Source organism: Saccoglossus kowalevskii, chromosome 5, assembly GCF_978046115.1.
Source record: "Saccoglossus kowalevskii chromosome 5, keSacKowa6.1, whole genome shotgun sequence".
NCBI classification, from domain to species: domain Eukaryota; kingdom Metazoa; phylum Hemichordata; class Enteropneusta; family Harrimaniidae; genus Saccoglossus; species Saccoglossus kowalevskii.
In genome coordinates this window covers 42,533,100-42,553,660 of record NC_140645.1, presented here as the reverse complement: position 1 = coordinate 42,553,660, position 20,561 = coordinate 42,533,100, and the positions used below count along the sequence as shown (strand labels likewise).

The window sequence follows — 20,561 nt, the reverse complement described above, 5'->3', positions numbered from 1 at the left end:
GGAAGAGCAGTCACAAGCACTTACATTTTGAAGAAATCTGTCGACATTAAAGCTATGCAATGCTTTTAAATAGTTAATCTGTAGTTAAATTGTAAGGCAGTATGGAAAAAAAGAGATCTACTGCATCTCAATCAGTATTTCGCACATCTTCGTCGAATTCTCTGTTTTTTTTCTTTTATAATGAAAAGTATACAGTTTTTAACTCACCATTTGAGTTATCGTAAAAAAACAACAATTACAATTTATTTTTATGTTTAATTATTGAATATTGTTATTTGGATTCTAGTTAATTTTATGTATACAGTTTTTATGTAGGTCGATATAAATCTACATTAGTTGACATAAATATAGCAACCAAGTAACCACAGTATTTTCACTCTGTAAGTTCTATGTCTTCTTACCATACTTTAATCGTTGATGATCTGGTATATCTTACTCAAAAAATGTGACCCAATATTAATTCCATATAAACACACAGAAATATTTCACTATACATAACCCCTTTATAATTTTACATAAACTGAGTGTTCACAAACGATTAATCCCGTTTTTGTTTTACATAAAGCAGTAAGCAACCACATGTATCGAATGGAAATATATTCACAGCAGTAGACGACTATTGGTGGTCACATATTGAATAATATAATTTAATTATTTTTAACATTCGAAATCATGATGGCTTCGATCCATATACATGATTTTCACTTCTTAACTTTGTTTGTCATTCGTTTATGTGTTGTCTACTGATTTATGTTTAACAATCAGTATCAGTCCCGGGTTGTATATTCAATAACTTTAAAATATGAAATATATGTTTCTTTAAAATATACGACTATGATTGAATTAATCTACTTCGATGGATAAAATCATCATTTTCGGTACAATTGTGGAATTGTACGTTTACGCACGTGTAAAATGTTCATATATTCATATAGATGTGTCCGAAGACGTTGTCTGGGAACTTTTTGGAGAGTTCTGGGTAATATGGTGTATGCGTGCTGGATTCGACTCAATGATACGTGCTCTTGGATCATCTATGTCTGAGTTCATTGCTAATTTAGATTATCTTCATAGTGTTTATATGAAAACATCGTACCCTAAAATGACGGTACCGTCGTTTAGAGTTGAGAACCTGGAAGATGGAACAATTATGCTTCATTATTATTCCAACAGAAGAGGAATGAAAGGGGTTGTTATAGGTAAGTCTTGCTTCAATCAGTTCGTATACGTCGTAATAAATTAAATACGGATACTGTTAAGACAGAATGCACGCAATATACAGTAACACAATAGGAATGACCTGTCTCTGATTCTCAGCACACGTAAATGTGACCACATTGCGCAAAATAGTTCAATTTACAATTGTTCAAATTGATACGCATGTACCTCATTTTGCCATAGCAACAATCATGGCAGTGGTTGGAATGACAGTAGACGACCGGATATAAATATCGCCCATCCCTACTACATCTAAAACAAGAGCTTGTTCATATCATGTTACGTCAATTTAAATAAATTACCTGAGCCTTTTTGTGGGGATGAGTGATATGACATTTCAGTATTATATATGACAGTTCATTATTATTATTATTATTATTATTATTATTATTATTATTATTATTATTATTATTATTATTTCCGATCATAACAATTCATAGCAAAACAAATACAAGTCAAAAAACTCTTTTCTCCCATAATTTCCATATGTATGTACAGTGTTGTTGTTTCAAAGGGGTAAGTTGAAAGGCGCAGTCTAATAATAAATCTAAATGTCTTTTTCCGATGAATTTCATCAAAAGGTCGAATATAAAAATTTACAAACATTGCCCTATTACTCAGTATAACAGAATGTGAATACCCAGATAATTTACGAAACACATGCGAGTGTAAAATTAGACCACATAAATGCACAATACGGAATATCACAAAATACAGAAAATAAAGGACATTTAACAGCTAAGGACGCAAATTTAAAATCGCAAATAATCGCGTTGCATCTCGCATAGAAGAAACGAGATAACGAGTATAAGTCAATAGGCAAAGTAATCAGCAGTAACGCTTTCAATACTAAATTTGCACAAGTTAAGCCTATCATAAACTAAAAAGGAAAATTGAATTTTTAATATTCTATAGCGTTCACGGGAAATTATTCATTTTAGCAGATGACAATTAGTTGATATTATTGTAGGGAATGAATGATTGTTAAGTTCTGGAAAACACTGCTATAACGATAGAACGTTGACATTGACCACCAAAATCTATTTCTCAAGTATGTCAGAATGCAAGTAGTCTTCATTGAGATTCGGTAACAGTTGAAATATATTATTGGAAAGTGTAGTTGTTATAAAACAATAACTCTATACATAAGGCATAAGTGCATAATACAAAATAGTGTACTATGTATATGACTAAAGCATATGTATATGACTAAAGCATATGTATATGACTAAAGCATATGTATATGACTATAGCATATGTATATGACTAAAGCATATGTATATGACTAAAGCATATATATATGACTAAAGCATATGTATATGACTAAAGCATATGTATATGACTAAAGCATATGTATATGATTAAAGCATGTGTATATGATTAAAGCATGTGTATATGACTAAAGCATGTGTATATGACTAAAGCATATGTATATGACTAAAGCATATGTATATGACTAAAGAATATGTATATGACTAAAGCATATGTATATGACTAAAGAATATGTATATCACTATAGCATATGTATACGACTAAAGCATATGTATATGACTAAAGCATATGTATATGACTAAAGCATATGTATATGACTAAAGCATATGTATATGACTAAAACATATGTATATGACTAAAGCATGTGTATATGACTATAGCATATGTATATGACTAAAGCATATGTATATGACTAAAGCATATGTATATGACTAAAGCATATGTATATGACTAAAGCATATGTATATGACTATAGCATGTGTATATGACTAAAGCATATGTATATGACTAAAGCATATGTATATGACTAAAGAATATGTATATGACTATAGCATATGTATATGACTAAAGCATATGTATATGACTAAAGCATATGTATATGACTAAAGCATATGTATATGACTAAAGCATGTGTATATGACTAAAGCATATGTATATGACTAAAGCATATGTATATGACTAAAGCATATGTATATGACTAAAGCATATGTATATGACTAAAGCATATGTAAATGACTAAAGCATATGTATATGACTATAGCATATGTATATGACTAAAGAATATGTATATGACTAAATAATATGTATATGACTAAATAATATGTATATGGCTAAAGAATATGTATATGACTATAGCATATGTATATGACTAAAGCATATGTATATGACTAAAGCATATGTATATGACTATAGCATATGTATATGACTATAGCATATGTATATGACTAAAGCATATGTATATGACTAAAGCATATGTATATGACTAAAGCATATGTATATGACTAAAGCATATGTATATGACTAAAGCATATATATATGACTAAAGCATATATATATGACTAAAGCATATGTATATGACTAAAGCATATGTATATGACTAAAGCATATGTATATGACTAAAGCATGTGTATATGACTAAAGCATGTGTATATGACTAAAGCATATGTATATGACTAAAGCATATGTATATGACTAAAGCATATGTATATGACTATAGCATATGTATATGACTAAAGCATATGTATATGACTAAAGCATATATATATGACTAAAGCATATGTATATGACTAAAGCATATGTATATGACTAAAGCATATGTATATGATTAAAGCATGTGTATATGATTAAAGCATGTGTATATGACTAAAGCATGTGTATATGACTAAAGCATATGTATATGACTAAAGCATATGTATATGACTAAAGAATATGTATATGACTAAAGCATATGTATATGACTAAAGAATATGTATATCACTATAGCATATGTATATGACTAAAGCATATGTATATGACTAAAGCATATGTATATGACTAAAGCATATGTATATGACTAAAGCATATGTATATGACTAAAACATATGTATATGACTAAAGCATGTGTATATGACTATAGCATATGTATATGACTAAAGCATATGTATATGACTAAAGCATATGTATATGACTAAAGCATATGTATATGACTAAAGCATATGTATATGACTATAGCATGTGTATATGACTAAAGCATATGTATATGACTAAAGCATATGTATATGACTAAAGAATATGTATATGACTATAGCATATGTATATGACTAAAGCATATGTATATGACTAAAGAATATGTATATGACTAAAGCATATGTATATGACTATAGCATATGTATATGACTAAAGCATGTGTATATGACTAAAGCATATGTATATGACTATAGCATATGTATATGACTAAAGAATATGTATATGACTAAAGCATATGTATATGACTATAGCATATGTATATGACTAAAGCATGTGTATATGACTAAAGCATGTGTATATGACTAAAGCATATGTATATGACTAAAGCATGTGTATATGACTAAAGCATATGTATATGACTAAAGCATATGTATATGACTAAAGCATATGTATATGACTAAAGCATATGTATATGACTAAAGCATATGTATATGACTAAAGCATGTGTATATGACTAAAGCATATGTATATGACTAAAGCATATGTATATGACTAAAGCATATGTATATGACTAAAGCATATGTATATGACTAAAGCATATGTAAATGACTAAAGCATATGTATATGACTATAGCATATGTATATGACTAAAGAATATGTATATGACTAAATAATATGTATATGACTAAATAATATGTATATGGCTAAAGAATATGTATATGACTCTAGCATATGTATATGACTAAAGCATATGTATATGACTAAAGCATATGTATATGACTAAAGCATATGTATATGACTATAGCATATGTATATGACTATAGCATATGTATATGACTAAAGAATATGTATATGACTAAAGCATATGTATATGACTAAAGCATATGTATATGACTAAAGCATATGTATATGACTAAAGCATATATATATGACTAAAGCATATATATATGACTAAAGCATATGTATATGACTAAAGCATATGTATATGACTAAAGCATATGTATATGACTAAAGCATGTGTATATGACTAAAGCATGTGTATATGACTAAAGCATATGTATATGACTAAAGCATATGTATATGACTAAAGAATATGTATATGACTAAAGCATATGTATATGACTAAAGAATATGTATATCACTATAGCATATGTATATGACTAAAGCATATGTATATGACTAAAGCATATGTATATGACTAAAGCATATGTATATGACTAAAGCATATGTATATGACTAAAACATATGTATATGACTAAAGCATGTGTATATGACTATAGCATATGTATATGACTAAAGCATATGTATATGACTAAAGCATATGTATATGACTAAAGCATATGTATATGACTAAAGCATATGTATATGACTAAAGCATGTGTATATGACTAAAGCATATGTATATGACTAAAGCATATGTATATGACTAAAGAATATGTATATGACTATAGCATATGTATATGACTAAAGCATATGTATATGACTAAAGAATATGTATATGACTAAAGCATATGTATATGACTATAGCATATGTATATGACTAAAGCATGTGTATATGACTAAAGCATATGTATATGACTATAGCATATGTATATGACTAAAGAATATGTATATGACTAAAGCATATGTATATGACTATAGCATATGTATATGACTAAAGCATGTGTATATGACTAAAGAATATGTATATCACTATAGCATATGTATATGACTAAAGCATATGTATATGACTAAAGCATATGTATATGACTAAAGCATATGTATATGACTAAAGCATATGTATATGACTAAAACATATGTATATGACTAAAGCATGTGTATATGACTATAGCATATGTATATGACTAAAGAATATGTATATGACTAAAGCATATGTATATGACTATAGCATATGTATATGACTAAAGCATGTGTATATGACTAAAGCATATGTATATGACTATAGCATATGTATATGACTAAAGCATGTGTATATGACTAAAGCATATGTATATGACTAAAGCATATGTATATGACTAAAGCATATGTATATGACTAAAGCATATGTATATGACTAAAGCATATGTATATGACTAAAGCATATGTATATGACTAAAGCATATGTATATGACTAAAGCATATGTATATGACTAAAGCATATGTATATGACTAAAGCATATGTATATGACTAAAGCATGTGTATATGACTAAAGCATATGTATATGACTAAAGCATATGTATATGACTAAAGCATATGTATATGACTAAAGCATATGTATATGACTAAAGAATATGTATATGACTAAATAATATGTATATGGCTAAAGAATATGTATATGACTAAAGCATATGTATATGACTAAAGAATATGTATATGACTAAAGCATATGTATATGACTATAGCATATGTATATGACTAAAGCATGTGTATATGACTAAAGCATATGTATATGACTATAGCATATGTATATGACTAAAGATCATGTATATGACTAAAGCATATGTATATGACTATAGCATATGTATATGACTAAAGCATGTGTATATGACTAAAGCATGTGTATATGACTAAAGCATATGTATATGACTAAAGCATGTGTATATGACTAAAGCATATGTATATGACTAAAGCATGTGTATATGACTAAAGCATATGTATATGACTAAAGCATATGTATATGACTAAAGCATATGTATATGACTAAAGCATATGTATATGACTAAAGCATGTGTATATGACTAAAGCATATGTATATGACTAAAGCATATGTATATGACTAAAGCATATGTATATGACTAAAGCATATGTATATGACTAAAGCATATGTAAATGACTAAAGCATATGTATATGACTAAAGCATATGTATATGACTATAGCATATGTATATGACTAAAGAATATGTATATGACTAAATAATATGTATATGGCTAAAGAATATGTATATGACTATAGCATATGTATATGACTAAAGCATATGTATATGACTAAAGCATATGTATATGACTAAAGCATATGTATATGACTATAGCATATGTATATGACTATAGCATATGTATATGACTAAAGAATATGTATATGACTAAAGAATATGTATATGACTAAAGCATATGTATATGACTAAAGCATATGTATATGACTAAAGCATATGTATATGACTAAAGCATATATATATGACTAAAGCATATGTATATGACTAAAGCATATGTATATGACTAAAGCATATGTATATGACTAAAGCATGTGTATATGACTAAAGCATGTGTATATGACTAAAGCATATGTATATGACTAAAGCATATGTATATGACTAAAGAATATGTATATGACTAAAGCATATGTATATGACTAAAGAATATGTATATCACTATAGCATATGTATATGACTAAAGCATATGTATATGACTAAAGCATATGTATATGACTAAAGCATATGTATATGACTAAAGCATATGTATATGACTAAAACATATGTATATGACTAAAGCATGTGTATATGACTATAGCATATGTATATGACTAAAGCATATGTATATGACTAAAGCATATGTATATGACTAAAGCATATGTATATGACTAAAGCATATGTATATGACTAAAGCATGTGTATATGACTAAAGCATATGTATATGACTAAAGCATATGTATATGACTAAAGAATATGTATATGACTATAGCATATGTATATGACTAAAGCATATGTATATGACTAAAGAATATGTATATGACTAAAGCATATGTATATGACTATAGCATATGTATATGACTAAAGCATGTGTATATGACTAAAGCATATGTATATGACTATAGCATATGTATATGACTAAAGAATATGTATATGACTAAAGCATATGTATATGACTATAGCATATGTATATGACTAAAGCATGTGTATATGACTAAAGCATATGTATATGACTAAAGCATATGTATATGACTAAAGCATATGTATATGACTAAAGCATGTGTATATGACTAAGGCATATGTATATGACTAAAGCATATGTATATGACTAAAGCATATGTATATGACTAAAGCATATGTATATGACTAAAGCATATGTATATGACTAAAGCATATGTATATGACTAAAGCATGTGTATATGACTAAAGCATATGTATATGACTAAAGCATATGTATATGACTAAAGCATATGTATATGACTAAAGCATATGTAAATGACTAAAGCATATGTATATGACTAAAGCATATGTATATGACTATAGCATATGTATATGACTAAAGAATATGTATATGACTAAATAATATGTATATGGCTAAAGAATATGTATATGACTATAGCATATGTATATGACTAAAGCATATGTATATGACTAAAGCATATGTATATGACTAAAGCATATGTATATGACTATAGCATATGTATATGACTAAAGAATATGTATATGACTAAAGAATATGTATATGACTAAAGCATATGTATATGACTAAAGCATATGTATATGACTAAAGCATATGTATATGACTAAAGCATATGTATATGACTAAAGCATATGTATATGACTAAAGCATATGTATATGACTAAAGCATGTGTATATGATTAAAGCATGTGTATATGACTAAAGCATGTGTATATGACTAAAGCATATGTATATGACTAAAGCATATGTATATGACTAAAGAATATGTATATGACTAAAGCATATGTATATGACTAAAGAATATGTATATCACTATAGCATATGTATATGACTAAAGCATATGTATATGACTAAAGCATATGTATATGACTAAAGCATATGTATATGACTAAAGCATATGTATATGACTAAAACATATGTATATGACTAAAGCATGTGTATATGACTATAGCATGTGTATATGACTAAAGCATATGTATATGACTAAAGCATATGTATATGACTAAAGCATATGTATATGACTAAAGCATGTGTATATGACTAAAGCATATGTATATGACTAAAGCATATGTATATGACTAAAGAATATGTATATGACTATAGCATATGTATATGACTAAAGCATATGTATATGACTAAAGAATATGTATATGACTAAAGCATATGTATATGACTATAGCATATGTATATGACTAAAGCATGTGTATATGACTAAAGCATGTGTATATGACTATAGCATATGTATATGACTAAAGAATATGTATATGACTAAAGCATATGTATATGATTATAGCATATGTATATGACTAAAGCATGTGTATATGACTAAAGCATATGTATATGACTAAAGCATATGTATATGACTAAAGCATATGTATATGACTAAAGCATGTGTATATGACTAAAGCATATGTATATGACTAAAGCATATGTATATGACTAAAGCATGTGTATATGACTAAAGCATATGTATATGACTAAAGCATATGTATATGACTAAAGCATATGTATATGACTAAAGCATATGTATATGACTAAAGCATATGTATATGACTAAAGCATATGTATATGACTAAAGCATGTGTATATGACTAAAGCATATGTATATGACTAAAGCATATGTATATGACTAAAGCATATGTATATGACTAAAGCATATGTATATGACTAAAGCATATGTAAATGACTAAAGCATATGTATATGACTAAAGCATATGTATATGACTATAGCATATGTATATGACTAAAGAATATGTATATGACTAAAGCATATGTATATGACTATAGCATATGTATATGACTAAAGCATGTGTATATGACTAAAGCATGTGTATATGACTATAGCATATGTATATGACTAAAGAATATGTATATGACTAAAGCATATGTATATGACTATAGCATATGTATATGACTAAAGCATATGTATATGACTAAAACATATGTATATGACTAAAGCATGTGTATATGACTATAGCATGTGTATATGACTAAAGCATATGTATATGACTAAAGCATATGTATATGACTAAAGCATATGTATATGACTAAAGCATGTGTATATGACTAAAGCATATGTATATGACTAAAGCATATGTATATGACTAAAGAATATGTATATGACTATAGCATATGTATATGACTAAAGCATATGTATATGACTAAAGAATATGTATATGACTAAAGCATATGTATATGACTATAGCATATGTATATGACTAAAGCATGTGTATATGACTAAAGCATGTGTATATGACTATAGCATATGTATATGACTAAAGAATATGTATATGACTAAAGCATATGTATATGACTATAGCATATGTATATGACTAAAGCATGTGTATATGACTAAAGCATATGTATATGACTAAAGCATATGTATATGACTAAAGCATATGTATATGACTAAAGCATGTGTATATGACTAAAGCATATGTATATGACTAAAGCATATGTATATGACTAAAGCATATGTATATGACTAAAGCATATGTATATGACTAAAGCATATGTATATGACTAAAGCATATGTATATGACTAAAGCATGTGTATATGACTAAAGCATATGTATATGACTAAAGCATATGTATATGACTAAAGCATATGTATATGACTAAAGCATATGTATATGACTAAAGCATATGTAAATGACTAAAGCATATGTATATGACTAAAGCATATGTATATGACTATAGCATATGTATATGACTAAAGAATATGTATATGACTAAATAATATGTATATGGCTAAAGAATATGTATATGACTATAGCATATGTATATGACTAAAGCATATGTATATGACTAAAGCATATGTATATGACTAAAGCATATGTATATGACTATAGCATATGTATATGACTAAAGAATATGTATATGACTAAAGAATATGTATATGACTAAAGAATATGTATATGACTAAAGCATATGTATATGACTAAAGCATATGTATATGACTAAAGCATATGTATATGACTAAAGCATATGCATATGACTAAAGCATATGTATATGACTAAAGCATATGTATATGACTAAAGCATATGTATATGACTAAAGCATATGTATATGATTAAAGCATGTGTATATGACTAAAGCATGTGTATATGACTAAAGCATATGTATATGACTAAAGCATATGTATATGACTAAAGCATATGTATATGACTAAAGCATATGTATATGATTAAAGCATGTGTATATGATTAAAGCATGTGTATATGACTAAAGCATGTGTATATGACTAAAGCATATGTATATGACTAAAGCATATGTATATGACTAAAGCATATGTATATGACTAAAGCATATGTATATGACTAAAACATATGTATATGACTAAAGCATATGTATATGACTAAAGAATATGTATATGACTATAGCATATGTATATGACTATAGCATATGTATATGACTAAAGCATATGTATATGACTAAAGCATATGTATATGACTAAAGCATATTTATATGACTAAAGAATATGTATATGACTATAGCATATGTATATAACTAAAGCATATGTATATGACTAAAGCATATGTATATGACTAAAGCATATGTATATGACTATAGCATATGTATATGGCTAAAGCATATGTATATGACTATAGCATATGTATATGACTAAAGCATATGTATATGACTATAGCATATGTATATGACTAAAGCATATGTATATGACTATAGCATATGTATATGACTAAAGAATATGTATATGACTATAGCATGTGTTTATGACTAAAGCATATGTATATGACTAAAGCATATGTATATGACTAAAGAATATGTATATGACTATAGCATGTGTATATGACTAAAGCATATGTATATGACTAAAGAATATGTATATGACTATATTCATATTGAAGTCACTCCTTTAATAATCAATACATGGATGCACTAAAGATGCTCTTCAACTGTAAACTCGAGTCCAACCGAGCATGAATAAAGCGATGAGTACCGTTACCCGGGTTGATAATGCCAAACACTGATTTGAACTTGTCTTTAGAAACGTTCGCCTGGAAGCCACAATTAAGTACTGAGACAAAGAAATCCAAGAAGCAGTATAAGTCTTGACGAAGATATGCAAATTTCTGCTTGCAACTGATTTCAATCCGTGTCAAAAACGTGCACAGAGTGATTTTGGAACGGCTTATCAGTCAGCCCATGTGCCAAATTAGTTGGATAAACAGCCAATGTCAATAGATAAGTCAAGTGTTAAAAATGGGTTAAAGCGTGAGGGTCGTCACCTGCGCACGCGCGAGAATTCAGTTCCAAGCGACGATAACAACACACGCTAAACAAGCAATGGCTCATGGGTAGACGCTTGTTTATAAACAATGACACGCTATGACCATCTTTATGTTTGCCACATAAAGTGTTGACTGTTCTCTTTCTTGGCTCCCACCCCGCCTGTTCTGTCAACTCTTTCAAGAATGATTATCGAGACAGTTCATTAAAAGAGGCAATGCTAACTTCTTTGAACAGAGAGATGGGAAGCGGGAAATATATTGATCTTATAAAATAACGACGCCTAAGCCACGTCGATCTGGTAAATTTTGACATCAAAATTAGTCTCAATCAGTGTTTCAATTAAGGTATTTTCACAAACAAATATTTCCGAGTAATAGAGGGCGATATGCACTGACAAAAATCGGACAGGGCATGACATATAATACTAATTTATTGGGCTTCAGAAATAAAGACAAATGTTAAATTTAGTACAATTGCCGAAGCGAATCAATAAATTCTACCGTGAGTATTATTGAAGAGTAATTCGAAATTGTGATTAGGTATGTAACATATTTTATATTCCTGTATTTGTCGATATAAACTTCTCACCGAAATCGAAACGTCTTAATCAGTTGTGTTGAAACATTTTCGGAAGTTCCAGTTCTCGCCATAACTGAAATACAGTCCTTTGCACGTCACCCCTGAGCCATTTTTTTTCCGCGATACCCAAATTAACATAGAGTAAAACACATTTATGAAAGAGCTGTTCATGCATTGATAAATCACATAAGAGCCCAACAAGCCCAAGTAGGATTTAGATCGTGTTATAATCCAAATTTACCTTGGAAGAGTTGTAAACAGAAATTCTCATATGAAGTAGTAACGCTTTATTAGGTTTCGTGTTTAAGGTATACATTTGTTTACAAACAATAATTTGAATAATACTCGATATCATAATAATAGCAACATATCTCTAATTAATAAAACTAATGTTAATTTTATTAACGCGTATATATTTTGTTTTTAATGTTTGTGTTTTGTTATACCTAGGCATTGTGCGTGCAGTTGGTAATATTATATTCGACACGCAAGTGACGATAGATGTACTCGACTGTCGAGAAGAAACCGAAGGAGGCAAGAAAGAACACACAACATTTATTGTTCGCATAGATGTAGTGAGTAGTGAGCATTTAACCTAGTCATGCATTCCAGACACGCGTTACTCAATGTATTTACTTGTGAAGCTATGTTTGTTTTTTTAGAGAATCATCCCCTTATAAATAAATAAATAAATAAATAAATAAATAAATAAATAAATAAATAAATAAATAAATAAATAAATAAATAAATAAATAAATACATAAATAAATAAATAAATAAATAAATAAATAAATAATCTATTCGAGACATAATAATACTGAGCACCACAACCATTAAGTTGCTTTCGATTAATTGTATTCGTATTTGTTTATGTCAGGCCTTTTGTAAATTTATGCATAATGGAATTACATTGAGATTCCATGTTAGGGTTGTTGAAACGAGGTAGCCAAATATAACCATTTCCATTGCAGGTAGCTGATGAACCTGACAACGATTCTAGCAATGACGATGAAGTAGTGGATGCGATCACGCCTTTACCAGCGATAAAGCAGTCAAAACCATCACCGAGAGGATCTCTTGGAAATTTATCACACTTCAGCTGTTCGACGAGAAAGTCCAACGTGCCTCTGTTTGATGAATCGAAGCCAGTATACTCAGACAAATTATTCATAGAACCAGAAACATTCTGTATATCGTTTCCTTACCATCTTGTTTTCAACCAAGACATGGAAATTGTTCAGTGTGGTGCTAAATTACAGAAGTTATGCCCAAGAATAAAAAGTCCCAAAGTGAAACTTGAGGACTTTATCACTATGCAGCATCCTCAAATTCCAATTGACATAATGAGCTTCAGAAAGTTTATTAATATGATCTTCATGGTTGAACTGAAAAGAAATCAAATGGAACTGTCATTTCAGAATAAGCCGCTTCTCTCACTCAGGGGTAAATATATGACGTTGTATATAACTAGTTACTATTCAATTTAATTATTGTTTCATTAAAACACTTATTCCACTGTTTGCCATCACTTTCACAATAATATCATTTACGCTATTCCGCCAACAAATAAAAAAATGGCTGACACTAAAACTGTCGTTAACGTCAAGATATTACACATATGTATATGCTGAATATGTGCAATTTGTATGGTAAGTTTGTATGACTGTTGGTCTCTGTGACTGACGTTATATTAATATATAGTGTAAGATGACGTGTGCATCAACATTTGCTTTATTATTCATTACTATCAGGTCAGATGGTTTGGATGGAGAAGTTACAGTGCATTGCGTTTTTCTGCTCGCCTCGACTGACAACGCTCCAAGACCTTGAGGACAGGAACATGTATTTTTCGGATATAGCACCACATGACGTCACACGAGATCTCATATTGTTCAATCAGCAGCGAGTTGCCGAGATTGAGCTAGCTCGGCAGCTTGAACAGAAGAAAGAGGAGTTAAGAACGTTGATGAAGGATTTACAAGAAGAGAAATTGAAGACCGACATGCTGCTACATTCAATGTTACCACAACAAGTAGCAAACGATTTGAGAGAGGGAAGAAAGGTCGAAGCAGGTATTTTATTACACACGAAACAACCTTTTTATAATAACATACATTCACAGCACAAGACTGGAAGTGAATTAGTATGAAGCATATCATTTTGGAGATACTTTTAACATAAATTGGTATAACAATTTGTAACCCATCTGGACAGATTCAGCTGACATTTTGCTTTTGCTAATTTTCCAGGTGAATATGACCAAGTGACTGTTTTATTTAGTGATGTAGTGAAGTTCACTGATATGTGCGCTGTTTGTAAACCAATCCAGATTGTTCACTTGTTGAATGAAATGTACGTGATGTTTGACAGACTTACAAGTGTACATGACGTATATAAGGTAGTGTGCATAGAAGCTACTACATACATATCTTGTTTTAACACTAATCGTTGGGCTTAACTAAATTAAAAACTAAATATATATATTATTATTCATATTCATTCATATAGTATTATTTTCATACTTCTGCTACCGTTACACCATAAGTTACAGCGGTATTTTACGGGGTATTCTCATCCTACCATATAAGGAAATGCGAGTTCCAAATATGGAATAATTACGCCCCTAAGCATGCTCTAATAATAAAAACAAACATTTCGGCATTCCCAAGATAGTACGCCGTCGCATCAACCTCCGCTGCGCGTCGGTCAATACTGCCGCTGAACTGTCTTTAAGCATACTTAGAGGTATCCTCGTAACCGCATATTATTTCGAGCATTACCATAGATGTTATTATGATGTTTAGAAATTTGCCTGATGAGCTAAATTAACTAACCCAGACTCAAAGTGTTACGACAATCAGTAGTTGTTACATCTGTCTTTCACTAAAATGTAAATGTTGAAATTGGTCATAAATACATTAATACAAATATGCCTGTTTTCAATCTATTTCCATTGAAATATCACTTGTGTATCCTAAATGTAAACGTTAAGTCTAATATTATTTGAAATACATTTCTGGAGATAGTAATCATCTGCTAGCTGCGTTAAAATTATTATTAGTTAATAGTATTGCCTTGTGTTCAACCAAACTTGAATATAATTTAACAAATACTAGTGCCTACCTGAATGATAATAGTTGTGTGCGCAAGGCCTGGCCCTATTCTCTCATGATAGCGAATTAGTGTATATCAAATCTCAGATCATGTACACAATCGTAGTAGCTGTTTTATAAATTCAATAATATAGTTTGGGATCTGGGCATCAACGTATTGCATCATCATTGTCGCAATATTATACGTACTATTTGTGTCTATACATGCATGCATTAGGTTGAAACTATTGGAGATGCATACATGGTAGTTGGTGGTCTGCCTATTCCAAATGACACACATGCTGAAAGAGTGGCTAACTTTGCCCTGGGAATGTTACGAGCAGTGGGTAAAGTGAAATCTCCACTCAATGACGAGTCCATTCAGGTATGATAATCAAATGATACCAATTGCGCAATAAGATGTAGTTTCAGAATGCAGCAAAAAAAAAAAAAAAACGAAGAATAGGAAGTCGCATATAATTGAGACGTCATTTCAAATTGATACTATTTCCGTGAAAAAAATGTGCTTCTCCTGAATCTAGTCATATTATTCAATGCAATGCATTCCCGAAAATATAAATGTATTTCTGTATTTCTTAATCGAAATAATGTTGGTAAATCACAACTCACTGCAATACCATGCGTCCATAAAGAAAAGGTACGCCCACTGCCTTAGTTTTAGCGCATGGAGCGAAATAGTTACCTCACAGCAAATGTAAGTGTGACCCCATCAGATTTATTAAAGATACGCCCACTGCCTTAGTTTTAGCGCATGGAGCGAAATAGTTACCTTACAACAAATGTAAGTGTGACCCCATCAGATTTATTAAACGTGCGCAGTGAAGTTCATTTGTTCTGTGCCTTTATTAAAGAAGATATTCATGTGTCACTCAAAATATGAGATATTCATTGTATTCGAATTGTTATAACGATGTATGTTATCTTGCAGTGTAATTTGTTCCTGTGTTAGTGATATAAGTTCTTATTTTTAGCGAAATTTGAATTTAATGATAATTGTCATGGGAACCCAAGCATGAAGAGCTAGGCCTCTATTATTTTTGTTACTTTTTGAGATTCAAGCCCAAAAGGCACGACTGGTTCATAACATGGAAAACGGAATAATGATGTATGTTATCTTGTATTGTAATTTGTTCCAGTATTTTAACGAATTTAAATGATGAAATTATATTCAATTGAATGTTAAATTGTAATTAGGGGCCTATACCCTTTTTTAGAATTGTAGCAACAGTTGAGAGTGTGTGCTTTCAGCATTTGGTCAACTTTTGTCATCATTTTGGATTTCGTCAAAACAAGACTACAATTTATTTTATTTTGTTGTGCCAGGCGACAGTTCCGGACATTGAATGTCACTGTTGTCCCTCCTGACTTTTTTTGTGTAAGTGCAAATTGAAAGTGCTAGTGCTGACACATAGTGCATTTTGCCACAGAAGTCATTTCCTGTTTGGAACTACATGACAGGGCTGTGTGGCCATCTCCCAATCTCGTCAACCAGGCCCGGTCGAACACAAGCACCTGCGGACCTTAACCAAGGTTCCCCCAAAGTCGCATTCGTTAGTGAATGAATCTCGGCCAGTGGAAATGACCTTCTCATTTAGTCTGTGGCACACTCACCCAGATATAAGTAAAATAAAAAGTACATACATACATACATAGTCACGTGGACTCAACAATAAGTAAAACTGTCATACCTGAAACACTGTTGCAGACCAGGACAGGCAACCAATGCTATATGACGGCATCAAACAAGAGGTGTGGCTAACATAAAATATGACCAGATACGATCGTCTGACCTAACTAATAAGAACATGGCTCTTTATATATTCAGTAAAAATATATATTTATACCCGAACTAGGTACATGGAGCTAACTACATTTGAACTCAGGGTATTGACAAGTCAAATAATCCTAATTGTAACACATGAGCCAATTATTTGTGAAATAGATGCTTCAAAGCTTTGACCCACTGATATTCGACAAGAAATAGTGTCGCTACAATACGCGGTGAAATGACATAAAGAAATAATAACATATCTAACATACGTTCTACATAAATTCGCAACATAATATTATATAGAAATAGTTTTTGGGTTTCCAATAGATTCGTGTTGGAATTCACAGTGGTCCTGTAGTGGCCGGAGTGGTAGGCCAGAAGATGCCTCGATATTGTCTATTTGGAGATACGGTTAATACAGCGTCCAGAATGGAAAGCCATGGAATCAATGGGAAAATTCACACAAGTCCAAACTCATATAAGTAAGTTATTATTATGAATAAATTACGATCAGTAGATTAAGTAACGCAATGATTGAATTTAAAAAATGTCTTGAGATCATCTTTCGTTGGGACATTTAGCACGTTGATATGTTCTTGTCTTAATTACACCCTGTGTCAGATATATACAAATATGTATTTACTTAAGTGGTTCAACATTACATAACTCTAGCTCTAATCACACATATTCAAATATTAAACTTGGAGAGGATGTAGCGTAGACTAATTCATAGTGATGTACTAATTTGTTACATCTGTTAATAAATATCGGTCATCAAACTTATACATGGTAGATGTGTTCATCATTTCTATGTGCACGCTATATTGAAATTTTTGTTTGCGAATAAAAGACGGAGATTTGCGCAGTTATATAAGCATAACATCGCCGCCCGGGCCTATTTTCAGGCAATAATGAACATTACAAAGCCCTTTTTTTCGGTTATCTCTAAATTATTTTAATATGCGGGTAGTGGTGGCTCACCAGCAAACACGCCAAAGCATGATCATATTTTTTGCCGACGAAAACAACAATAATCTCGTGTTCTTGCACTGATTACTGATCAGCACATGGCACCAAACGACCAAAGAGAACACGCCATCGTATTAAAATGCTGTCTAATACATTATTCAAAATGCAGTACGGGTTTATGCGAACACTATGAAAAATGTACATATGAATCGAAATGACAGCATACAAGCAACGACAGTATGACTTTAAAGACATAATCGAATGATTTCTATAAAAGTGTTATTCCTCACAAGATTACATTGAGGCACGTGTCTGTAAGATACGGACGATAACGAGTTTACAGAAAGATAAGTTTTCCTTTCTCATTTTAAAAACAAGCGTCGTCATGTTCACTAGTAAATGTATAATATACTAAGTGGTAATCTGAAATAGTGGTAATCTGTTCAGATTACTTTTAAGTGTACAGCTTATTGTGTGTTATTATAGATGTAATATTCTCCTGATTAAAGAAGATTTGCACTAGGCGGATTCAATGTAAACTCATCCTGAATCTCTTAGCACCATCCATTTCGTTTTTGTTATTCCCTTTTTTTAATTCAGACACATTCACAATCAGGCCGACTACTACGAACAAGCGATGACACTTTCCGTGTCGGACATAAATAATTGTGCTCAATTACGCATTCCAGAGTTCAAATCAAAGTGTTTGTTGTAGTGATCCCATTATGGTATTGAATAAATATTCCCCTGGGCGTTGTGCGCGTTATAATATTTATATCTCACTATATTGTTTTTAATGATGAATCAACAATTGTCAGGATTTGGATGGTATGTTTTTAGCTTCGATGTTTCACATAAATGAAGAAATAAACAGATTAATGTTGCCGCTTTTCTTCTATTTGTGAATTAAGCTATTCCTTATATTGACAGGATTTTGAAATCAAATAAAGCATACACATTTGAAGAACGTGGCGAGATTGAGGTCAAGGGTAAAGGGAAACTGTTCACTTATTTCTGTATGGCAAATACATCCCTATCTGATCTACAACTTATGGGCGAAGACTGGGATCAATTTGAAGTGAAATCGAAGAATAGCGATAACATACTTCCACTATGGGCTGATAAATCAAATAAAGGTAAATTTAGTTTCATATATAACACAGTTTAAGATTTGTGCGGTTATACAAACACATAGAATTGCATAATGCCTTAACCATTTGATTTATATGATGCATTCATCTGTATTAAAGCATATGTCGAAAATACATCCGATGCAATTATTGATTTCGATGTACCGCATATTTAATATTGTATTGTAAGTGTCCTCTAATTCGATTTATTTTTTACAGGTCAAGTCAAACTAGATGTTTCTAAAAATGGTTTTCAAGATCAGGTGGAGATGTCTGTAAAATGTGGCGATGTGGTGGAAGAAATCAATCAAAAAACAGATGTTAGTGAAGTTAATTTAAAAGGAAGCAGTAGAGAGAAATCAAATGGTAACACAGGAAATGAAAGCAGCTCCTCAAGTGAAACCGAAGATCAGTCAATAGTTAAACTCGTGAATTTCAAAGATCGAACCAGTGAAGATAGATTGTCTAGGCATAGTATATGTGGAGAAACCATGTCTTCAAGAAAGGTTGAAGAGAAATGTGATCGACGTGACGGTTCAACGACATGTGTTGTTTTGTGACGCCACGCATTTATGTCTAACATACACTTATCTAACAACATATACATATAAACTAACATTGGTCGGTTTGATGCAATTTGTTATCAATGTGTGCATGAGAAAATATGGATCCAGAGAGAGGTGTTAGAGAGTTCAATAAACAGGTAATGATAACTATAATTAGACAG

The 20,561-nt window shown here is 30.6% G+C and overlaps 1 pseudogene; it reads left to right on the top strand.

The window, feature by feature from the left end:
* The first annotated feature begins 1,012 nt into the window (after positions 1-1,012).
* On the top strand, positions 1,013-20,394 carry LOC102807000 (guanylate cyclase soluble subunit beta-2-like; annotated as a pseudogene).
* The last annotated feature ends 167 nt before the right edge of the window (positions 20,395-20,561 follow it).